The sequence below is a fragment of the Tursiops truncatus genome, chromosome 14 (assembly GCF_011762595.2).
Source record: "Tursiops truncatus isolate mTurTru1 chromosome 14, mTurTru1.mat.Y, whole genome shotgun sequence".
NCBI lineage: Eukaryota > Metazoa > Chordata > Mammalia > Artiodactyla > Delphinidae > Tursiops > Tursiops truncatus.
The window spans coordinates 66,475,767-66,501,488 of NC_047047.1; the positions used below are offsets into that span (position 1 = coordinate 66,475,767).

Consider the following 25,722-nt stretch of genomic DNA (forward strand, 5'->3'; position numbering starts at 1 on the left):
CTACTCCTCCTTTTGGGCATGTCCCAGGCCTTCTCTACTGTAACGTTCTTTACCCTCATTTTCCTATAATTGGCTCCTACTTTTTGTTCAGGTCTTAGCTTAAACTGATGACCTCCATCTACTACGTTACTCAGTTTTGTTTTCTGTAGCACTCAACTAGCTGCTGATATTCTTCTTGTTTGTTTGTTTATAGTCAGTCTCCCTCAACTAGAACATAAGCCCCATTAGGTCAAGAATCATCTATTATGTCATATTTTCACGGTTATAGCTACAGTGCCCCAAACTATGCCTCACACAGGAGAGAGGTTTGGGGAGGAGAAAAAGGAAGACAGTGGGGAAAGACTGGTTCTGATCTGAGACTGATCTGGTTGTCCAAGGCATCCAGCTAGCTATTTCTTTGCTTAAGAGTCAAATACTTTTATCCACCTTCTTTGGAAACAAATCAGAGATATTAAAGATGTGTTGAGTTTATTGCGTAAGACTAACAGTGGTTAAAGACCAGATGACTTACACTGAGAGTCTTTACAAGGTATTTGTCATCATTAGCTCAGTCTCATAAATTATTACAATATGAAATCAGCAAAAACTGCTTATGTGCTTGAATTCAGGTAGTTAAGTTTTAAAGTATAATAAAAAGTTATACTGAAAGTTTTCTTTCCAAAGAGCTCAAAAATGCCTTTGTTAGCAGTAAATGGGGTAATGGCTTCCAAAGAAAACTGGAAGTAGGAAATGAGGTTTCCTTCTGGGAGTTAAATGGGTAAGGCACACACAAATATACACACACACACAGATATGGTAAGTCAACTGAAGGAGTAAACTGATAGATAACCAGTGTGTAACTGGAAACACCTATAAATTCAGCCAAGGTGACTTGGAGGTAATCTCAGGCTGGCAAGCACCGGAATGTGACTGTGAATTTAACAAGTGTAAAGGTAATTGATTGTTTGGAGAAAGCCTGGATGAACAGTGGCAGTGGGCAGAGCTGCTGTTAGCCTATAGCATAGAAAACCCAAGCTAAGGGCTTCCCTGGTGGCGCAGTGGTTGAGAGTCCGCCTGCCAATGCAGGGGACGAGGGTTTGTGCCCCGGTCTGGGAAGATCCCACATGCCGCGGAGCGGCTGGGCCCGTGAACCATGGCCGCTGAGCCTGCGCGTCTGGAGCCTGTGCTCTGCAATGGGAGAGGCCACAACAGTGAGAGGCCCACGTACAGCAAAAACAAAAACAAAAACAAACAAACAAAAAAACAACCCGAGCTAAGAAGCCAGAAGTTGATAGCAGCTTCCCAAATAGTGTTCATGGGAGAAGGGGCCTTGGCTCAAGGACTTGAGCTCTTAGGTCTCTGTAGCAAATGTATCCTTTGATAAATCATCTCTCTACTTCTCCTTATGCAGATTTGATGCTCTAAATACAGAATTTAAATCACTCTTTTCCCTGTCTTCAGGGAGCAAATGCCCTGATCTGCTGATGTGAGGGCCCACTGGCTAGCTGGTTGCATTTATCATTAAAATGGAATAAATTAGTATTCTGGCTATATGGCCGTCTCTGCAAGCTTGGGTTAGTGTGAGTCTACCCCTGAGAAAGTTCTAGAGCAGAGTGACTTGTTGGCCCTGTACTGCATGGCAGAGAGTGGACCACACAGGCTAGCTCTGAGAAGACAGGGCTGATCTAAGCTCAGTTCCTTCTCCCCAGTTCAACAGTCATATAATTCACATGACTTCCTGAGGGGATGTTGAGTGAGGGGAAGATGAGAGGCCAGGAGTGATTATGCTGGACGCATCCCCAACAGAGGAGCCATGGGTACTTTAGTCCACGGTTTGACAGATGTTTTCTGTAAATGGCCAGATAATAAATACATTAGGTTTTGCTAACCACAGAGATAGGTAAGTCCAAGAGGGGAACAGGGACTGGAGGGGCCAGACAGGAGCTATTGCCTCCTAGGACACTTGGGAGAACAGGGGTTTTTAGAACTAAAGCAGAGGGGGAGGCAGGGCAAGGTGAGACTTTTAGAGAAAGCTAAGGAGAAAATGCCTTTAGCCAGGAATGAGATGAGCTCAGGTAACCGGTGGGAAGTACCAAATCCAAGGGCTCTCTGAGACATCTCATACAGGTGTCCAAGCTACATACTTACCCCCGGTGGGTCTGTAACTGCCTGGCTCTGCTGGGTCCTGTCAGCGCTCTATCATTCGTCTAGATAAAGGCATCTGCACCTGGAGTTTGGATAATATACCTAAATTGCATCCCAGGGGATGAACGGGCATCATTTTGAAACTGGATCCTTTAGCTACAATTGAATGTCTGTTTTGTTGATGGGTAAACAAGACTTACTGAAAGAACCCAGTTTAACCAACTTTGCTATTTTGGGGGTAAGTATAGTAGGCAGTCTAAATATATTTTTTCTATGATAGCTTTTTCATTATATATTTCATTCTTTGGGATTTAAATCACTTTAAATTTTTATGTATTTAAATTCAAAGTATACAGATGAACAGATTAGTGTATTGACTAGAAGGCGAACCAGGATCACAGAACAGCTGGGGAGCTGGTGACAGAAATGTAAGTGGAGCTTGGTCTCCAGGTTCTAATCTCCTATGGAGACTCCCTACAGCAGTGATTCTCAAATGCTGCGATGGATAGGGATGGGCAGAGGGGCACTGTGTAGTTTGAAAAAGCTCTTATCCCTCCCACTTGAAATTCACTGATCTACAATTCATCTCATCTTACCTTGGGTCTTCTTGAAACCTCTTCAAAAAAGCAAAACAAAACATGAGTTTTACAACTCAAGCTGGAAGATGGTTCTCCTTATTTAGAAGTGGCCAGCAGAAGAGCTATAAAGAACAGAATGATTCCTGAATCAGCAAAACCCTAGGAGCTTGGATGATACAAGCCAAGAGCCTGTGCCTGGGATCAGCCTTGTACACTGGCAATAAATCACGAGATACAACCATCTTAAGGCCTCTCTTTTCCAAAACAGAAGAGAGGAGTATGTCTCAGACTTGTATTCGTTTCAAAAGGATCAAAGATAAATTCTTTTAGAATTTGAATCCGTGGAAAGTAACTTGAGTAAGATGACAAAACCATTCTCCACCAAGTGAGGGTGAATTGAAGGGGTACTGCACTTTCAAAACACACCCATACCAACCCCCCAGCCCCCATGGATAAAATGTAACTGTGGGACTTTACGTAGGTTAATAACATAAGGAAAACATTAAGAGAAGCCTGGAAGAGACAGACGGATCCTGGCATCAGCATTGGAGAAAGTCTATAGCTGCATCAGTGTAGCTGTTAAACACTTCATCTGAAATAATATGAAACCTAGAGTCATCAGCCAGATGTAGAAAACAAATTTATGGTTACCGGGCAGGGGGTGGGTAGTAAAGAGGCAGTGGAGGAGGGATATTTGAGAGATTGGGATTGACATATACACACTACTATATATAAAATAGATAACTAATAAGGACCTACTGTATAGCACAGGGAACTCTGCTCAATACTCTGTCATGGGCTATACGGGAAAGAAAATCTAAAAAAGAGTGGATATATGTATATGTATAACTGATTCACTTTGCTGTATACCTGAAACTAACACAACATTGTAAGTCACCTATACTCCAACAGCAACAAAAAAAACTAGAATCATGTACATTTTACTGTTTGAATGGACCATAGAGAAGTTATTCAGATGAAGAAACTGAATCCCTCCTCTGGACTCAAAATCTGTGGGCTGGGCTGGAACAGGAACCTCATGCATGCCTCTAGCAGAGAGCATATATCACATGGTATTCCCATTGTCTGAATTCTCTAGACTGGGCTTCTTGACCCCAAAGACTGTATTCTTCATCTTTGAATTCCTAACATCAAGCACAGTGTCTGACAGTAAGTGCCCACTGATACTTGTTAAACCAATCAGAATAAACAAGAGTATAAGTCCTAGGGCAACAGAGGGAAGAAAAAAAAATTGAGAGGAAAAATCTTTCTCTGATGTCCCAGGGCATGGCAGGGCAAAATTACCCAAAAAACCAAAAGTGAGCGTGACCTCAGTGTGTCTTTTTTTAGGTGAACACCCCAAGTCACAGGTAAGCATTTGCTAGACTGCCCAGAGCTATCACTACCATCATTGCCATTAACAACATGGCTTGCTTATTTTGTCTTATTGGAGTATTAGAATGAGTTCACTGACAATTAAGTTCCCTGCTTTAATTATGGCAGAAATAAAAATTAGGCAGACAATTGCCTTTGATTCAAGTATCTCAGAACTGTTTTACTTTTGAAGTCTGAAGTATTAAGGGTAGAAAAAAACAGCCTCTCGTTTGAAGTTAAAAGTACAGGTTATCTCCTCATGGAAAAAGATTAAATGTAATTCTATGTACCTTATGATTATAATGGTTCATCAGATATAGTAACTGTAGGGAAACAATCATATCTTTTCTGTATCTTAATTATTTGGTTCTTTTCTCTGAAAAGACTAAAAATACATGAACCCTTAATTTCAATGGCACAAAGTATTGTGCACTGCATATTTGTAAGCTAGCCGCAGGACAAAGGGAAGCCATAAAGAATTAAACATTACATTCTCTTAAGAAAGACTTTCTTTCAGTATTACATAAATATCTTTGTGCTTTTCCATTTTCTTTTTGAAACCAAGTAACCCTTTGACATTTCAAAGTGAAATAACCATACACACAGTTTTTATATAGAGGCTAAGATGACTTTCCTTTTTCTAAAGAACTAAGGGTAATTAACCACACATGGCACATTATTCATTGTCCTATGACCTTTGTAATATAATTTCGTATTCTGAAAATATTTGCTTCTAAATTTAGTCAGGAAAATGAGGGAATGTCATGGTTGCTTTGCTGGCTGTACATTACAAGGGATTATACCTAGAAGAATTTTCAAATGTGAGTGTTTAAAAAATGTATGTTGTTTGTCTGCTTTGGCATGTAAAACGTTTAATAAAGCCTAGTAATTTGGATTTATAGAGACACTACCCACCCAAAGTCCTGAAAAATTCTAAGTAACTGTAAAGGCTAGTGCCTGGTAGGGTCAAGGAAAGGAAGTAGACTGGGCAAGGGCACCAATGGAGACCATGTACCCTATGTCCACATATTTAAAAGCTGTAAAAAAAAAAAAAAGGCTAAAAACTGTTAAATAAGATTATCCTATCCTTCTATCTTGACAAATCAATGACAAAATCCCAAAACACTGATAAAGCTATAGTCTCAATATGATGAAAGGTAGCAAAATATCCAAGCTGGCTGAATTTAATTGTTGCACATGTTTGGATGAGCTAATGATATTTTGTATGAGTGACAAAAGACTTAAATAATTCATAAATCATTTATTCCACATTTTCTTCATTTCAGCAAGATCACTGATTATGTTCTTAAAATAAAGATTTTCATGTAATGTATTCAATTGACAGTAATAACAAAGTAAATATAAAGTAATTATATTCAAAATGTTTAAAATTTGAGTATATTTTTATCAAAATGTAAGTTAAGTGAATGTACATTTTAAATTATAATTACTTTGAATATTTTCAAAAAGTTATTGCTTTAAAATATTTGTATTATCTATTAAAATTAAAGTCAAAATAAAAACAAATACATGGGGCTTCCCTGGTGGCGCAGTGGTTGAGAGCCCGCCTTCCGATGCAGGGGACACGGGTTCGTGCCCCGGTCCGGGAAGATCCCACATGCCGTGGAGCGGCTGGGCCCGTGAACCATGGCCGCTGAGCCCGCGCGTTCGGAGCCTGTGCTCCGCAACAGGAGAGGCCACAACAGTGAGAGGCCCGTGTACCGCAAAAAACAAACAAACAAACAAAAATAAACAAATACATGAATACACCAACATTTTAAATAAAGATTATTTAAATATAGCTGAACTTTAAATTTAACTCTGAATATTTGATTAAATCTTATTAAGTATATTTATAAAATTAAATTATTGCAATTCTCGTGTTTAATATCTATCTAGTCATCAGTAGAGAATCAGTATTATGTTTCATGCATGCTACATACACATATTTACATTTTAAAAGTAATATGAATGGTTTGCTATTGTGAAATATCCTCAGTCACCTGTGCAATTATTGCAAATGCATCTAATTCTCAAGTACCTCCAGGACTATGAGATGGAACACAAAGAGAAGAAAGAAAAGGGATTCTCAGCGCTCCTGGCTAATGATACTTTGTTAGGCAAGAACCTATTGCGTTCATACTCTTTGAAAAGAAAGATTTGACAACTTAATTCATTTGTCTTTTCTTATCTAAGAGCTTCTGTCACTCAAATCTTTCCAAAGTAGTTTTTATTTCTAATATGGGCAGCAACACAACCCACAAACCTTTTGTTTTGAAGACATAGGGCAAAAGAGGTACAGAACTGCTGCCATGAGTTCAGGATGGTGTTATCTCAAGAAGAAATATTTAGGGTAATGGGTCACATTTGAACCAGCATGAAGTGCTGCATCTCTGGGGCCAGAGGCCTTTAATCAAGTTAGTGTGTGTGTGTATGTGTGTGTGTGTTAAATTCTGGGTGCAGGTCAGGGGGCTCTGCTGTCTGGGTATTGGGGAAATTCAGGAGCAACCATCCTAAAAAACACCTCTGGTGTCAGAATTCGGAAGCACATATTTACGTGATAGAGATCCTTCTTTAATTAGCAAATTACAAATAACATTTATGCCAAAAATCTACTTCCCATTTTGCTGTGAGAATAGTTTTTTCTTTTTCTTTTCTTCCTTCCTCCCTGCTCCCCCTTCTTTCTTTCCTTCTCTCTTTCTTTCTCTCCCACTGCCCCCTATGTATTGACAGCACAAATCTAAACTGGTCTGGGATACATAAGTCAATTTGCATTCTGAACTTGGTGCCAGAATTCTGTTTTTTAGCAATCTTACTGAGATTTAATTCACATACTGTACATTTTTATCCATTTTAAGGGTACATGTCAATTTTTAAAAATTTATCAATTTCTTTCTTTAACGCCATGTGATTTTTTAATTGAAGTATAGTTATATTACAATGTTGTGTTAGATGTCAATTTTTTTTTGTTTATTTGCAGAGTTGCTCAACCATCACCACAGTCAACTTTAGTACATTTTCGTTATCCCAGAAAGAAACTGTGTAGCCATTAGCAGTCACTTCCTATTTCCCCCCAGACTCCTCTCCCATCCTTCTCCCTTCCATCCCCTCCCCAGCCCTAGATAACCACAAATCTACTTTCTGTCTCTATAGATGTGCCTATTCTGGACATTTCATATAGTTGGCATCCCACAGTATGTGGTCTTTTGTGACTGGCTTCTTTCACTTACAGGGTTTTCAAGGTTCACCCGTGTTTGTAACATGTCTTAGGACTTCATTCCCTTTTGCTGCTGAATAACATCCCATTGTATGTATATATCACTTTTTTTTTTTTAGGCCGCACCACGAGGCATGCAGGATCTTAGTTCCCTGACCAGGGGTCAAACCCGCACCCCCTGCAGTGGAAGCGTGGAGTCTTAACCACTGGACCGCAAGGGAAGTCCCACTACGTTTTATTTAGCCATTCATCAGTTGATGGACATTTGAATTATTTCCAATGAACATTTGAGTTTTTGGTTATTATGAATAATGCTGCTATGAACATTCATGTACAAGTTTTTGTGTGGACATATGTTTTCATTTCTCTTGGGTATATACCTAGGAGTGAAATTGCTGAGTCATATGGTAACTCTATGTTTAACATTTTGAGGAATTGCCAGACCGCTTTCCAAAGAGGCTATACCATCTTAAATTCCCACCAGCAATATATGAAGGTTCTGATTTCTCCACATCCTTGTCAACACTCATTAGTGTCCATCTCTTTCGTTATAGCCATCCTAGTGAGTGGGAATTGGTACCTCACTGTGATTTTGCTTTGTATTTCTCTAATGGCTAATGATGTTGATATTTCTTTTTAATTGGCTATTCCTGAAGAGAGAGAAAACAAAAATCTTTGTAAACAGCCTCCTCAGTGCCACGCTCATGGTGTTTAGATATAAACCAAATCATAGAATGAAAGTGTTAGAAGGGACCTTAGACCCAGGGCAGGCTTCTGCTTTGCAGCCCTGCTCACTTGTGGTTCTTCCGCTGTCAGAAAGTTCTGATGTTTAGCATCTTTAGTGAGATCTTTTTTTTTAATCTGAAACTTTTTTTTCTGAAAATTTTAGTTTCTGGGCCTAGCTTTGCTCTCTAAAGCAAGGTATGCTCCGTCTTCACCCCAGGATCCATCTCCTTCATTTGACTAAACCCATCTACATATTTTTAAAGACAAGCTTTGGCAGTCCACTAGGTTGTTGCCTTTTCCTTTTCCCTTTTGGGTTAATGAACGCAGCCTGAGGCTGCTGTTGCAGATGTGGCCACCCTTTCAGGCTCAGACAACTCAGCAGGGATCCTCATGGAGAGCCCTCAGGTCAGAAGGGTACAGACCAAAATCTGGGCAGGGGGGCATATGTAACTCGAAGAAACATTCTGAAATCACCTTGCTTTGTTTTTAGTTACTATTTTTATTTTGAAGTTTCAAATAACTTTAAGAGGGGGTATGTGATTTTTATGTTTACTGAGAGGGAACAAAGGTTAAAAGGTGTTGAGGATGCAGTCTATACAAACAGACTGGTCCTCCTGCCTTCTGTATAAAAAAAGATACTTTGAGCTCATTTCCCTCAACCTGGCACACAATGAAAAGGCAGCTGCGATTGCTGCATGAGTGGGTGACTGTAAGTGTGTGTACCTGTCCGTGTGTCCGTGTGTTAGCTCCAGGTCTGCTGGGAACCTGGTCTTCCCTCTCCGATTCATCATGTCTTTAGTTCTCTCTCTTTAGACCTCTCAAGGATTCTCTCTCCTGTGTTTGCTCAGACTCTGGAACTCTGTGGACAAAATGTCCTAAGCTAATTTCTCTTATTTCATATTCCTAATCCCCCATTCTTCCTCATCCAAACTGATGATTTTTCTCTGGAACACACTGTGCCCCATTCTCCCTTTCTTAGAGAGACCTCATCTTTCTCTTGCTCTCTGCCACCACCTCTGGAGCCTGGACTGATGAACTGGCCTGCCTTCTCTGTCTAGTCTTTCTACTCTGCCATTGCCTACAGCTGCCACACTGATTTCTGGAAGCACAGGATCCCCACCCTCCACTCCATAGCTTGGAATGGAATTAGAGGCCTTTCAAAATCTGAACTTCTCACCTTCGACAGGGGGCACGTCTTCCTCTCTTGGCATGGCTCCAGCCCAGCGACCTAGCAGCTACAAGTGGCCTTCATGGGTGGGTGACTGGATCCCAGGAATAGTTCACTGAATTCCTTTCTTTTCCTGGGATGCACAGAGCTCATGCTCCTCTCAAAGGCTTTGCTTTGGGCTGGTCCCTCTGGTAGGAGCACTCTTCCAAGTGTTCTCCCCTGGGCTCACTCCTTTTCATGATTCTGATGTCAGCTCAGATAACACTTCCTCTGAGCCACCTTCTCTGGCAGGCCTCAGAGGGAACTCGGTGACAGAAAGGATTTCTTCTGCTTTGTTCACTGCAGTATTCCCGGCACCCAGAACAGTGCTGGCAGACAGCAGCCACTTGATAAATACTTGCTGAGTTATTAGAATAAAGTGGCTTCTACATAAAGTACTAGGTTGCATAAATTCTGCCTTTCTGTGTTGGGCAAGAAAGAAACTGAGGACTGAACAAAGAAAGGAGGAACCAACAAGAGAAGGGGGGAAAATAGCTCCTTATAGGGCAGAGGACAAACCTGGATAGCTGGAGAGAAAATAGGGCACAGGGTTCAAGGCCTATTCTTCACTTTCTCTGATGTGGAGAATGCTTTCTGCTATGATTAAAGCAAAAGCCAGGCTTAGCTTGCAGAAAAGGACATTTTTGAAGAAACCAGAAAAGGAAACAATCCCTCCCCACATCCCTCTTGCCTCTCGTGATTTTCCAGTTTTCATCACCAAAATTAAAAATGGGTATATAAGTGTCAATTCTCACCACATATTAGATAATTCCTTAGTTAAAAATATCAGCAAAAAATGGGGTCCAAATTCAACGGACACAAATCCTCTGAATTATATGAAAATTTAAAAAGCAGTTCCTTCTAAAGTGCACATCATTTCCTGAAACTTTTTCGCTACTCTTTAAGGTGTTTTGCTCATGATTGGCTGATAATATATAAAGAAACTGACAATACATAAAGGACGTTCCCAACTCAACCCCATTGTGCAACTATTCTGGATTTTTTTTGTCAAACTGGATCTTCTGCTTCCTTTGCCAACTGAGATCAAATGGATGCATTAGGTCATGACATTAATATGAAATCGTTTCCACCCTTGTTTTTCTTTCTCCATTCTTACTCTCTTTTTATTATGTGTAACACGTCAGATTGTAATCTTGAAAGTGAGGAACTGAGGCAGCCTGCTAGCGCTCTGAGGCTGAGCAATGCTGCTGATCTTGTTTAGACCATTCAGTCACAGCTGAAGGGTGTTATGCACACATGATTGTTCAGGATGTGCCATCATCCAAGGCTAAAATGACATCACCAGAGTGAATTACTCTGGGGCTTTGCAAATCTGCAGTGCAGGATTTGCCAGGGAAAATGAAACCATTCGTTCTTTTTACTCCTTCCATCCCCCATGTAAGTAAGTATTCTTTTTCTAGTGGCTTCGGTTTTATGCTGAAGAGGAACCTGGTCTAGTTCTTTCTGGTACATGAAAGTGTCAAAGAAACAAAGGCTTCATCAATGTAATTATGCAGTGCTTTAGACCTCTGTACATGCTATGTTTTCTCACCTCTGGGTTTGGTGCATTATGTTTCCTCTGTCTGGCATGTTCTTCTCCCTGGCCCTCTCCCCTTGTCTTTCTGGTAAACTCCTATTTATCCTTTAAGACCATTTCAAATGACTCCTTCTAGGTAAATTTTAAGTACATACACGTTTAGAGTTGTTACATCTACCTGATGAATTAACACTTTTATCAAAATGTAGTGACTCACTTTATCCCTAATAATACTTTTTGTCTTAAACTCGTGTGTATGATATAATAGCCACATTAGCTTTTATTTATTTATTTATTTTGGTGAGTGTTTGACAACTTTATATTTTTTCATACTCTTTTCTGTCCTTCTGAATCCTTACCGTTTAACAAGTCTTTTATAAAAATATATTTGGATTTATAATATTTTTCAATCTAATGTTTTCTCTATTTTTAATAGGTCGGTTTAATCCGTTTACATTTATTGCAATTACTGATATATTTGGATTTATTTCTATAATCTCATTTTGTGCTTCCTATTTGTACTGCTTTTTCACTGCTTTCTTCTCTCCCACTTTTCCAAATGTTAAACTTTGTGATTCTTCCTTTTTCACAAACACGTTTGATGGGCTACCCATACATGATTGAACCAGTAGGTTTCTGTCTTGTTTCTTCAAGTTTCTTTTTTTTTTAAACATCTTTACTGGAGTATAGTTGCTTTACAATGGTGTGTTAGTTTCTGCTTTATAACAAAGTGTATCAGCTATATGTACACATGTATCCCCATATCTCCTCCCTCTTGCGTCTCCCTCCCACCCTCCCTATCGCACCCCTCTAGGTGGTCACAAAGCACCCAGCTGATCTCCCCGTGTGATGCATCTGCTTCCCACTAGCTATCTGAGTTTCTTCTAAGAAGGCAAATGAGAAGATTCTAGCGGATGTTTATAACTACTCATTGCATCATCAGGAAAGAAGAATAGCTATGAGGAGACTTGGTGAAAATCTTTAGTCCTTAACAATTCGCACTGGGGACTAAAGCAGTTTAGCAGCCAAGTAGCTAGTTTTCGAAACGATGAGTCAACAGTGTGCAATGTTGGATAAAGAAAGGTGGAATCTGTGTAAAGTATTGTGAGGATGGTACCTAAGGGGCAAATCCTTGTGTGTCTGGCATACCTATACTGCTGTGTGCTGAGACTGCGTGAGGAGCGAGCCTCCTATGATTTGTTTCTGTTCAATCACTTGTAAAACCCTCATTCACTTGGTGTGTCATTATCATACTTGGCCTCTCTTGGCTAGAAATAAATCACAAACAAAACATAGTGAGCCATTAAATTGCAACAGGACTCAGTCATAATTGGACTGCCTGACGATCCAGAATATGCTTATATCTATTTTTAAGATTATCACTTAAAAAAAATACATATGTTTTTTAACATACTTGAAGCAAGTTTTACTTTGTGGTGTCTTTTCTGGAAATATTTTAATTGGGAAAAACAAGTATAGCAAAGCAGTTAATAGTCTGGAATTTGGGGTTTGATACAGACTGGGATTTGAATCCTGATTCTTCCATGTACTAGCCATGTGATCTAAGGCAAATTACTTAAGCAAGCTAAACCTCAGTCTCCTCATACTCTAAGTGAGGTTAATGATAAATCTATACATAGAGTTGTGAGAATTTAATAAATTAAAACACAATAAATTATACGGTCTTCGGCATAAAATGGTACTAAAAGAAGTAGTAGCTATTATAATGATTATTATTTTTTTAAAATAAGGAGCTTCTTGGAGGCATTCCTTCTTCAAGTCTTTGTCCCTCAACTCGGAATAATAGGTGGAGGATAGGAGCTGAAACTAGATGGTCTCTTTACCTCTCGGATTTAACAGGCTGAGTATGGTGGAAATCCCTTTGAACTTTAAAATGCCCCGAAGGATGTCAGGAGTATGACTTATACCCTCATGTGTGCCGTCCTGAGTTAACAGACATCAAGGGTGTTGATAAACTCTTTGTTTCAGCAAATGTGACCTCCTTAATAAGGCTAGCCTGATTTCATGCCCTCAAATCCTGATCTCCCCTCCAAATCCAGTTAGAAAGCTATCAGGCACCACACAGTTGCCAATCCTCTCATTTTCAGGAATCCTTACTCCAAGGGCTAGGGGGAATCCTGTCTTGAAATGCTGATATAGAATTGAGATTGCATTTTCCTATACAAACATGATTATTTGTAGCTGATATGTACCACTGAGCTCAGTACTATTAACGATGGATAAAATAAGAGCTTTAGGACCTACCTGAGATCCTAACCTCTTTAAATAATATGTTTCCCAATGGGAAATGTGTTCACAGTTCCAAATAATTGATTTGCAAATAAAATATTGAAATATAAGCCATTAGGAAAATGGGGCTGCAATCCTTCACATCTTTTTTTTTTTTTTTGACCACGCCACACAGCTTGCAGGACCTTAGTTCCCTGACCAGGAAAGTGTGGAGTCCTAACAACTGGACTGCCAGGGAATTCCCCCTTCACATCTTTAGTGTAGGAAAAGGAAGAAAAATTCTGCAGACCACCCAAAGTGTAGGAACAGTTGAGCACTGTACCTTTCTCTAAACTGGATGTCAGCCAGGACAACAGATGAGCAGTTTCTTGCGAAAAGCAACACTGGCTCCTTAGTGACCACCAATGATGGGGACAGTGAATTAGGTTTGGTCGAATAGCCACCCCTGTTCCCTTGCTGTATCTGGATGCCTTATTATTCCTTGGAGAGTCTTTCTCAGAGGAGAGAAGACCATCTTTTTTCTCAGGGCTTTCTGGAAGTTTCTGAGTATTGCCTAGAAGGGGTCTCTGTGGCTACACTACCTTACCCTAAATTGGCCTGGCTTTAAGCAGCTCTCCAAACTCTCTGCAGGATCCCTCTCTATCCTTTTGTCACTCTTGTGTATGGCATTTGACCACCCTGGGCAAGGGTCTTCCATCAATCAGTCAGTTAATAGGCAGATGCCAAGAGTCTACTATTTATTGCTCAGAATTCCTCTAGGCTCTGTGACAGTCCAGAAAAGAAAAAGATAGAATCTCTTCTCTTAAGGCATATAAAAACTTGTTCAGGAAGCAGTATATCTGAGATGTTAAAACACAGGATTCAAGTTAGCCAGCCCTGATCTATATCCCAGGTGTGTACCTTGGGCCTCAATTTTTTCATCTGCAAAATGGGGATGATAAAGTAGCTATCTCATAAGGTTGTTATGAATTGTGTTGCAAAATAAGGCACTTAGCACATACATAGTACTCAGTAAATGTTAGCAGTTATTATTATTATTATTTTTATTATTATTTTTTATTTTTTTGCGTTACGCGGGCCTCTCACTGTTGTGGCCTCTCCCATTGCAGAGCACAGGCTCCAGACGCACAGGCTCAGCGGCCATGGCTCACGGGCCCAGCCGCTCCGCGGCATGTGGGATCTTCCCAGACCGGGGCACGAACCCGTGTCCCCTGCATCGGCAGGCGGACTCTCAACCACTGCGCTACCAGGGAAGCCCTATTATTATTATTTTTAATCATTATTCAGAAAGTCCCAGATGTGGTATAGACTAGTCTGGGCTGTGTAGGAACCTAATAACACTTTCCTCAATGCCCTCCTTAGTCTTCTCAGACCTGGGGGAGGAAGTAGTACTTTGTGGGTCACAGAAATGGATGGGGATGAACCGGTGGGAGAAGGGCTTTTGGGCACATTAGAGAGCTGCTGTTGACTTCCTGGCGAAGGGAGTCTGCCTGTCTTGGCTCAGTTCTGCACAGGGCTCCTTGTTGGGCTTAGAAACCAAACAACTGGAACTTCCTTTGCCCTTGAACAATTTGCTACCTAGGTGGGGATTCAAAACATAACACAAAATGCAGCTTTAATATAATGGAGCAGAATCTTAATTAACAAGAACAAAATGATGTGGTAAAAACTCAGTATAAAGAAATGCTTATTAATAAGTCTAAATTCTGGACTCTGGGTAAAATGTTCTGAGTGTGTTAATACCACCCATAGCTCTGTGGCATCACAGCAGAGAGGCCCTTTTCTTACCCCCAGCCCCAGAGCCCTGCCTCTCTGTCCCCTCTGTTGATTTCTCTTCCCTGACAAAGTGTGATCTGGACCAGCCAGTGAAACGTAATTCCGAGTCCTACCCACAGCCTTCAGTGATTTTGGAAGAAAGGCAAGGGTGATTTCCTAGGGGAGCCCCATGTTTGTTTTCATGTTTTAAAGCAGGGACTGGTGGAGTGATGAATGGTGAAAGCTCTCTTTTTAAAAGAAAGAGGTTGACTCTAGGTGACTCTGACTGGGCTTTTGCCGAGGATGGTGTGTTTACTTTGCAGGCTAATGACAGGGCTGGCTTTCTGGGAGTGTTGCAATGAAAGAGATTCAGAGGCCTCCATGGACCTCCTCTCCAGCAAGGCTGCTCCGGCTGGCATCTCGAGGGCAGTTCCACTGAGCTTGGGATTTGAATGTGAGGCACAGCTTTTGTCTGAAGATTTTTAATCAAACATCTGTGTGGTTTTGCCCTCTGGATAAATGTGTGTGTTTGGCAGCAACAACATCTCATTCTTTTACTTGATTATGCAACTCTGAGAAGTAAAGCAAAACAAAACAAAAAACATCGTTGTTATTCTATATTACTTAAAAATATTGTTACAGGGCTTCCCTGGTGGCGCAGTGGTTGAGAGTCCGCCTGCCGATGCAGGGGACACGGGTTTGTGCCCCGGTCCAGGAAGATCCCACATGCCGCGGAGCAGCTGGGCCCGTGAGCCACGGCCGCTGAGCCTGCACGTCCAGAGCCTGTGCTCCGCAACGGGAGAGGCCACAGCAGTGAGAGGCCCGCATACCGCAAAAAAAAAAAAAAAAAAAAAAAAAAAATATATATATATATAGTTACAGAATTTGAAGGCACCATAGAAATCATCTGCAGATGTGAAAAGCTGAAGCTCAGAGAAGGCAAGTGCTTTGTCTAAGGTTGCACAGCAAATGAGTGGCAGAGCTAAGAATGAAATTAGGTTTTCAGCTCTGGTTCTGTTCTCTTTTCATTATTCTACTTCTGTTGACAAACATGGACAGTTTTCTTCTCCCTTTCGTTCAACTCTTCTTTTTTTCCCAAACCCCACAAAGAGCCAAAATGATCAAGGAAATCATAATTCACTCCCAAAGCCAGTTTGTTGTCTGTTGGCCATGTTGTGTGGCTTGCTGGTTCAATTAAGTTGTTCAACATTCCATATGAGAACGTACAAATTACCACTGATTGTAAATAAATCAATTTAGATATTCAGGGTTTATAAATATAAAGAATTTTGCTTTCTGTCTCATCCTATCTCTTCCCTGGCTTTCTTCCCTCTGCCTGCCTCTGTTAAGATACTTCTTTTTTTTTAAAGACTTCTCTTGGGATACAAATTCTGGTGAAATCCTTCACATTTTCTTTATTTCCTATGGTTTTATATGATCATTGTTATGATGACCAATGTTGTAACAATATATATTTTGCAGATTTTTTAGTATATTAATTTTGCCCTGTAAGTTTCTCAAGTTTTCTAATGAGAAGGGGGAGGAGGGTGCAGATAGGACTAGGGAGAGAGACTTTTGAAAATGTGGGCAGGGTGTTTGTGAATGTCTGGGCAGTGGAATATTTTGTGGCATGGTGGGTGTTTTGAACTCTCTGGAAACTAACAAGCAAGCCCCACACATACACTTGATGGAAGTCCTCCAGACTGTGGACAACACAGAAGCCTTTGAGAAGTCTGAACTGCGTCCAAGTCAAATTACAGCCTAGTGTGCTAGTGCAAATGAGAAGCAGAGAGAATCAGAGGAAATGACCCTGGTCCAGGACCCCTAGGAGACCCAGGGTGCAGTGCTGGCTCTACCACTAGTGGTAGCTTTCTTGTCTGTGGAAAGGGTTCCTAAGAGCTCCTACCTCATGGAGTTGCTTCAATGATAAAAAATAAAATGATGTATGGAAAGTGCTGAGCACAATGCCTGGCACATAATAAGCTCTTGTTATTTGTATGAGATCCCGATAGGCTTCTGAAGAGCTGACAGCCAACCAGACAAGGTCCCTACTCGGGCAGTGAGGAACCAGGGCTATGGCCACAAGATTTGAAGTCAGACACGGCTGGCTTTAGGTCCCAGCTCCAGCATTTTCTAGCTGAGTGATCCTGGGTGAGTAAGCTAACTTCTTTGGGCCTCAATACCTATCTCATAGGGTTATTGCATGGATTAGGGATGCAGCTCATGTGAAGGCCCTGGCTTACTGCATGCAGTAGTGCTCAGTAAATGGTGGTTACCATTCTAGGTTCTTAGAGAAAGGGGCTGCAATAAACTGGAGGAGTGAGGCAGCTAAGACAGCTGGTCAACTGTGGGGGTTGAAAGAACCTAGAAAAGCAAAGTTAAACCCTTTGGGGCCCACGTGAGTTTCCTGTGGTTGCCATAACAAATGACTGTAAACTTGGCAGCTTAAAACAGTAGAAATTTATTCTCTCACAGTTCTGGAGGCCAGAAGTCCAAAATCAGTATCAATGGGCTGAAACCAAGGTGTCAGCAGGGCCACACTCCCTCCAAAAGCTCTAAGGGAGAATCCGTTCCTTCCTTCTTCCAGCTTCTGGTGATTGTTGACAATGCTTGGTTCATGGCTGCATTACTCCAATCTTTGCCTCTGGTTTCACATGGCCTTCTCATGTGTGTGTGTGTGTGTGTGTGTGTGTGTGTGTGTGTGTGTGTGTGTGTGTGTGTGTGTGTGTGTGTGTGTATGAGAGAGAGAAAGAGAGAAATCTCCCTCTGTTTCTCTCTTATAGGGACACTTGCAGTGCCATTAGGGTCCACTTAGATAATGCAGGATAATCTCTCCATCTCAAGATCCTTCATTAAATCACATCTGAAAAGACCCTTTTTTCTTATAAGGTAACACTTGCAGGTTCTAGAAATTAGGACCTGAGGTCTTTGGGGAGCCATGATTCTGCCTACACAGGGTTTAAGGCATCAGTGGTTGGGACAGGATTCCAGTTTGCCTTTCCCTGGAGTGATGTGGCAGGGCCAGGAGGGGAGGAGAGCTGTCACCAGGACAGAGGCAAGACAAAGCAGGGCAGAGCAGGGATGTGGGAGAGACAGGTACAGACCACATGGCAACAGGCAGGGTGACATCAGTGAGGCCGTGGGGCAGAGTGGAGCTCATCACCAGCGTCTGGGCAGGGACATGTTAACAGCCTCCAGGAAAAGGCATGAGTCACTTAAACACCTGGCCAGGGGAAGGAGGAGACCAAGGCGTGGCTGATTGCACCTCCTGGGTTCAGAGCCTTGGTGGGCTGTACTGGGAGCCTCAGACCCAAGAGCCTGTGCCTGACCTCCCTAAACTGGGCCCAGCTGGGCCGCAGTGAACAGGACCCAATCCCTGTCCTTGGCGAGATCACATCCTGGTGGGGGAGGCAGGCATATTCAAAGTGCTCTATTAGTAATGCACATATCTCTATGGGTCTGAGAATAGTTATTCTACCTGGAGCCAGAGGGTGGTGGATCTAGAAGCTTTCAAAGAGACATTTGAGGTGAGTCTTCAAGAAGTTTTCTAGGCAGAGGTAGGCAAAGTCTGCTTGACAGATAAGGAGACACGTGGGGCTGGGGACACCAGCTGTGACTCTGCAGGTTTCCGGATTCCACCTGCCTGAGACACATGGATCCTTTTTCAAATCTAAACAGGCAACAGAGCATCACCAGGATTTATCTTCAACTCGGAGCTGCAATATAAAACAGAACTCCAGGGCTTCCCTGGTGGCGCAGTGGTTGGGAGTCCGCCTGCCGATGCGGGGGACACGGGTTCGTGCCCCGGTCCGGGAAGATCCCACATGCCGTGGAGCGGCTGGGCCCGTGGGCCATGGCCACTGAGCCTGTGCGTCCGGAGCCTGTGCTCTGCAACGGGAGAGGCCACAACAGTGAGAGGCCCGCGTACCGCAAAAAAAAAAAACAGCAACAAAAAAACCAGAACTCCAAAACTGGAGTTAGAACATGTAAGCTCAAGTCATGGCTTTTCCTTGCCCAGCTGAGTGACTCTGGGCAAACCACAAAGGCCTTCTGAGCTCCGGTGCCCTATGTGTGAAGTGAGGGTAGTAACATCTTCCTCAGAGGACAGTTTTTAGGATTGAGTAAAATAATGCGAGGGAAATGGTCTAAAAATCTACATGCTGAAATAAATGTTAGTTTCCCTCCTTCCTGAGAGGTAAGGCAGCTTAGTCTGACAGACCATATATGGGGCAAAGGCTCTTCTTGCTGGGGATGGGACAATAGTATTACCGAATACCTTTATGGGTGTTAAAGGCATCTCACCTTACCAGAAATTAGACTTGTTTGTTTTCTCAATTGTATTTTCTTCCTCATTCTTTCCTCCCTCTATGCTCACAGGTAAACACGCAGAAGGATTCTGTCTGGTCCTTTTGCACGTTTGTGTCTCTCAATATCGCCAGTTTGAGACTCCATTCTCCTAAAAAGAAGGGGGTCTCTCAGTCATGGTGAAACTGTGCAACTCAGATTGGGACTTGAACCCATGCACTGGGACTCAAACCTGGCCAAAACCCAGATTGGGGCTTGAATTCACAGTCTTTTAATTAGAATCACTCACCTGGTCTCAGGACTTAATAAAGCTCAGGTTCTTGATGTCTCATTGCAGAAAGAATTCAGCAAGAGACAAAGCGATATGTAAGAAGTGGATTTATTTAGAGAGAAGCACACTCCACAGAGTGTGGGCCATCTCAGAAGGTGAGAAGCCCCAAAATCTGGAGTGGTTAGTTTTTATGGGCTGGGTAATTTCATAGGCTAATGAGTGGGAGGATTATTCCAACTATTTTGGAAGGGGTGGAGATTTCCGGGAATTGGGCCACCACCCACTTTTTTTTTTTTTTTTGCGGTACGCGGGCCTCTCACTGTTGAGTCCTCTCCCGTTGCGTAGCACAGGCTCCCGACGCACAGGCTCAGCGGCCATGGCTCATGGACCCAGCCGCTCCGCGGCATGTGGGATCTTCCCAGACCGGGGCACGAACCCGTGTCCCCTGCATCGGCAGACGGACTCTCAACCACTGCGCCACCAGGGAAGCTCCACCACCCACTTTTTTGCTATTTGATGGTCAGCCTGGGAACTGTCATGGCACTGGTGGGTGTGTCACTTAGCTTATGCTTATGTTATTACAGGGAGCTTATAATGAGGCTCAAGGTCCACTGGAGGTCAATCTTCCACCATCTTGGACCTAGTTGGTTCTAACCAGTCTTTGTCATGTCCTGTGGCTCTGTCATTCTTTTAAAGGTTGTGCCCTGCCCCCTTCCCTCCTGTTTCAATGGAGGCACTAATAAATACACATAGTATGAGCTAGTTCCCATCTCATAGAAATGTTCCAAGGGTGAAACAAGGTACTTGTAAATTACTTAGCACAGTGCAGGGTTACTATTAATTGGTCTAAAAGGGAAAGATTAGGAATAAAAAGAAGCAAAAGTTATTTAGAAAGCCAGGAGATGAAATGGTGAAATCAGCATTTTCCAACTCTCCCATGATTTCCAGTGGTTGGGTCACCGGAGCAAATCCACAGCAAATTGTGATCTGATAGGAGGGCTGCTGATAAAAGAGCCTTTCCCCAAAGCTATCTTTTTTCAGAGAGCCTGAAATTCCTAGAGAGCCTTTGTCTCTTGACAAAGACATTAAGTCTCTAGGAGTTCTTTGATAAAACAGAGAGGTAACACATTAAATCATTAACAGTTTTGCTGAAAATATTTAACATCAGCATTGGGACCTGAAGGAGTTAAGCATGGGACAGGTAAATTTTGACAGGGGAGGTGGAGTGGGTTGAATGGTGGCTTCCAAAAGACACGCCCACATCCTGGAACCTGTGGGTGTGACTTTATTTGGAAAAAGAGTCCCTACAAACGTAATCAAGTTAAGGATTTAGAGATGAGATCATCACGATTATCCAGGTGGGTCCTCAATCCAAGGACAAGTGTCCTTATAAGAGACACAGAGGAAGACAGCCCTGTGAAGAGGGAGCTATGCCTGCCTCCCCCACTAGGATGTGAACTCACCAAGGACAGGGATTGGGTCCTGTTCATTGTGGCCCAGCTGGGCCCACTTTAGGGAGGTTGGGCACAGGCTCTGAGGTCTGAGGCTCACCAAGGCTCTGAACCCAAGCAATGCAATCAGCTAGACCTTGGACTCTTGGTCTCTTCCTTCCCCTGGCCAGGAGTTCAAGTGACTCATGCCTTTTCCTGGAGGCCGTTAACATGTCCCTGCCCAGTTGCTGGTGCTGAGCTCCACTCTGCCCCACAGCCTCACTCTTGTCACCCTGCCTGTTGCCATGTGGTCTGCAACCAGCCTCTCCCACATGCCTGCTCTGCCCTGCTTTGTCTTGCCTCTGTCCTGGTGACAGCTCTCCTCCCCTCCTGGCCCTGCCACATCACTCCAGGGAAAGGCAAATTGGAATCCTGTGCCAACCACTGATGCCTTAAACCCTATGTAGGCAGAATCATGGCTCCCCAAGGACCTCAGGTCCTAATTCGTAGAACCTGCAAGTGTTACCTTATATATAAAAAAAAAGACTCTTTTCAGATGTGATTTAATGAAGGATCTTGAGATGGAGAGATTATCCTGGATTATCTAAGTGGACTGTAATGGCACTGCAAGTGTACCTGTAAGAGAGAAACAGAGGGAGTTTTCTCTCTCTATTTCTCTCTCTCTCTCTCTCTCTCTCTCTCTCCCTCTCTCTCTCTCTCTCACACACACACACACACACACACACACAGGAGAAGGCCATGTGAAACCAGAGGCAAAGATTGGAGTAATGCAGCCATGAACCAAGGAATGTCAACAGCCACCAGAAGCTGGAAGGGGCAAGGAGCAGATTTTCCCCTAGAGCCTCTGGAGGGAGTGTGGTCCTGCTGACACTTTGATTTTGGCCCATTGATACTGATTTTGGACTTCTGGTCTCCAGGACTGTGAGATAATAAATTTCTGCTGTTTTAAGCCACCAACTTTGTCATAATTCCTTATGGTAACCACAGGAAATTAAGGCAGGACTTAGGAGGGTGAGGGGAAGGTCTGAGGTGTGTACCACTGAAGGTGTTGGCTACCAGCGCTTTGAGGCAGGGAGAGACACTCACTGAGAAAAGCCCACTTTCAGGTGTTGTGTCCTCCATTTGGTCGAACCCCCGGTTTCCCTCACCTTGCTCACTCATTGGCTTCTGCTGGTTTTGACAATGGCCAGTATTTATGCTGTTCTTATTGTGGGTTTGCCAAACTCTGCTCCAGGTTCTGGGCACAAGGCAGTGAACGAGGCTGGGGGATCCCTGCCATCACAGCGTTCCAGTCCTGGTCCGGTGGAAATGCACCAGCCCTCAGCCTGTGTCTTAGCCTCTGTTCTTGCTGTCACTCACACTTGGATTTAGCCGTGGGATTGCAGCGTTCTGACCTTAACCTGTTCTTCTACTTGTTTTCAGCTTTGGCTATTTCCTGGTCCCCACTCCTCTTCCATCTACTCCTTTCATTTTCCAGGGTTGGCACTTGGCTCCTGCTGTATGCCCGGCCCAGCCTGGCACTTTTGGATCAGCTGATGCCAACTGCTCCATTATCCAGCACCTCATCGTGGACCCATCCACAGTGTGTGATTCTGTTTTCTGGCCTGGTCTCTTAACATCCTGCTTTGCCTCCTGAGTATAACTTCACATTCGTTCTTGGATTTTTACCACTGCTTTTGATCTCCTGGCTCTGATCCCAAATCTAAAAGGTGTTAGCAATTTGCAGTTATCGACCTGCCCCACCTACCTGGATCTAGCGCGGTGAGGGCACCCAGAGTAGGTTAAAGAAAGCCATGATGAACTGGACAAGATTTCTGTCATTGTGATCTTGAGATGAATGCCAGCCACACCAGCCGACAGTTTAATTGTCACGGCGCTTCCAAAGGAGGGAACACTTGGCAGGCTTCTTTCTTATACATTGCAGCTTGGGCCAGGTTCATAATTCTGCTTTGTAGACTGTAAATAATCTCTTTGTTCAAAGCAATCTGTTTATTTTGGTGTGTCTAACCCAATGATCAGCATACATGGCTCTCCACAACTTTCTCTTCAGTTCATCTTTTACTCTTTCTTCTCTTTCCTAGGATAGGGTAGAAAAGGTGAGAGAGAATATTTGAAAAGTCTTAAAAAATTTTATCGAAATATAGTTGATTTACAATGTTTTAGTTTCAGGTGTACAGCAAAGTGATTCAGTTATACCTATATACATATATCTATTCTTTTTTAGAGCCTCTTCAATTATAGGTTATTACAAGATATTGAGTATATCTTGTATGCTGTATACCTGTGCTGTATAGTAGGTCCTTGTTGGTTATCTATTTTATATATAGTAGTGTGTATATTTTAATCCCAAACTCCTAATTAAAAGTCTTTAAACAAAAGCAACGTGTGTCTGAAGTTTTTAATACTCAAATGTAGGTCCTTTTAGAACACATGGTGCTGGATGAACCTTGAATGTATCTTTCTGTTTATTTCTCTACAATTTTGTATAGCAAAGGAGTGAGAATGTGGGGGAAGAAGAGAGAAAGGAACTGACTTCACCGAGTGCCTCTAAGTACCAGGCACTGGGGTGGGTACTTTGCAGATATTATCTCATTTAAGGCTCACAACAATCTCCAGAGTTAGGTACTATTATCTCATTTTATAGATGAGGAAATTGAGATAGAAGGCTGAAAAGACTTGCCCAGGGTCATGAAGTTGGGATTCAGAGCTAGAACTTGAACCTGTACACGGATGTCGGTACCTGATACAAATGGAATAATAACAATGAAATACTTTTTAGAAATCAGCTAAGAATGGAACTAAAATACGTCCAAAACACTGGAGGCATATATTACCTCTTTGCTAGAACAAGGGCTGACATGGTCTTTAGAAACCTTGAATTTCGTTCTTAATGGAGACTTATAAGCGTAAAAGGAACCGCAGTTGTAGCTGGAAGTTGCCGCCTGCAAGTCTGCTTTTTTAGACTCTGTCTTGCATTAATTAACATTCCCAGAGCTCTTTAAGATACAAAGATAAGAGCTGTCATAGGCCTGACATACTGCTCCCAAAGCAAGGAAACAGTCTAGAGACATCGCATGGGCCTGGCTGCTGCATAGGTGTGTTCCAACAGCTTGCATGGTATAGGGAAGGCCCTATGCTTTGGAGATGCACCCAAACGGAATTCTCTGTAGGGAGATTTCAGTGCTTGGGCAGAAGGTTCTCACTCTCATCAAAATAGAAATGCTCTTTGGAGGTATTAGTGATTATCTGTTACTTTCACCTGAGTGGGAAGGAATTTCCAATTCTGTCCAGAGATCAGTTTTGGTTAGAGGAAGAGAAAACCAAAGGACCTCAGGTGCCAGGGGCTGGGAAGAGGGGGGTGCATACGAAAGCAGTGAAGTCCAAGACCAGCTCTACCCAATCCCATGTTTTGCTTGGGGTTGGTCCTTGGAATGAAACAGTATTTTAATTCTCCAGCTAAAGGCCCAGGTACAGGCACTAACTGCAAACAGGGACTGGAGGCTTGGAAGTAGATGGAAACTTCCAGGGAAAGAAAATATAAGCACAAAGAGTGAGCAAAGGGCAGAAAGGTATTTCAGAAATCGAGGTCAAAAGGATTTCCTAGGGCAGGGGGTAAAGAGAGGGAGCCAGGAAACAACAGTAAGAGAACCACGTGTGGCGGGAAGGAGATATAGAACCATCTCATGCTTTTTGACTGTTGGTGACAAGACACACAAAATGCTGTGTGTTGTCCTTTTCACCGTGATAGCCTTTACTTTCCTCACAACACCCCTGCAAAGTGGCGGTACTCATTTTACATGGGGAAGTTGAGGTTGGAGAGTAGGAATGCCATATCTGAGTTTGAATCTTGGCTCTGGCACTCATTTGTTTTTTTATTTTATTTTATTTTATTTTAACATCTTTATTGGAGTATAATTGCTTTACAATGGTGTGTTAGTTTCTGCTTTACAACAAAATGAATCAGTTATATATATACATATGTTCCCACATCTCTTCCCTCTTGCATCTCCCTCCCTCCCACCCTCCCTATCCCACCCCTCCAGGCGGTCACAAAGCACCGAGCTGATCTCCCTGTGCTATGAGGCTACTTCCCACTAGCTATCTACCTTACTTTGGTAGTCCATGCCTCTCTTTTGCTTTGTCACAGCTTACCCTTCCCCCTCCCCATATCCTCAAGTCCATTCTCTAGTAGGTCTGAGCACTCATTGGTTGTGTGGCCTCGGAAAGTGTTTGACCTTCTCAGCCTTCTTTCCCCCTAGTTACAGAACAGGGGTGAGAGTTCCCCCCGCTTCCATGTTTTAGAAGCTATTCATTTCACACTTAAATGCAGATGATGACGATAATGATGGACATTATAATAGTTTACATTTATTGAGTAATCACTTTGTGCCACACACTGTTCTAGGCACCCCCCATATATTAACATATGTAATCCTTACAACTCTGTTAGGTAGAGATGATTTGATTCCCATTTTACAGATGAGGAAACTGATGCACTGTGAAGTTAAGTAAGTTGCCCAAGGCCCCCTAGGTAGTAAGTGGGAAAGAGAGGCACAGATAAACCCCTGGGGCCTGGGTAGTGTAGATTTGCAAGGATTGGGGGAAGAGCTGGCCTCGTGCCACCAGTGGGCCCTGCACAGTCTTTGCTCAACAGGTGGGAGCTCAACAGGTAGTGCTGACAATGATCAGTTTCTTCGTCTAGGTCCTCCCTGTCCTGGTCGTCTCCTCCAGAAGCTTCTCTCTCTGTCTCCAGCCTTGATTTCCTTCTTGCTGGTTTTCAGCTGCAGGCCTTGTGATCCAGTTCACCTCTTCTGCCAGGCTTTCTCTCCTCAGTCAGGTCTTGATTCCATCATCTGTCACCAATCCCCACCGCCACATGTCAACAGACTCCCAGTTTCCTGTCTTTTGCTCCTCTGGTTTCTCTATT

The 25,722-nt window shown here is 42.8% G+C and overlaps 2 long non-coding RNA genes across 3 annotated transcripts in view; one reads left to right on the forward strand and one right to left on the reverse strand.

The window, feature by feature from the left end:
• Nucleotides 1–25,722, forward strand: part of LOC117307936 (uncharacterized) — a 130,059-nt gene that overhangs the window by 22,286 nt on the left and 82,051 nt on the right. The window lies entirely within an intron of this gene.
• Nucleotides 17,210–19,487, reverse strand: LOC117307938 (uncharacterized). Of its 2 annotated transcripts, XR_004521862.2 has the most exons (3): nt 19,363–19,487; nt 19,076–19,224; nt 17,210–18,656 (listed from the first exon to the last, which is right to left on the reverse strand). It is a non-coding gene; the product is annotated as an uncharacterized lncRNA (long non-coding RNA). The 2 variants fall into 2 exon arrangements; XR_012325768.1 differs by having other exon boundaries at nt 17,210–19,224.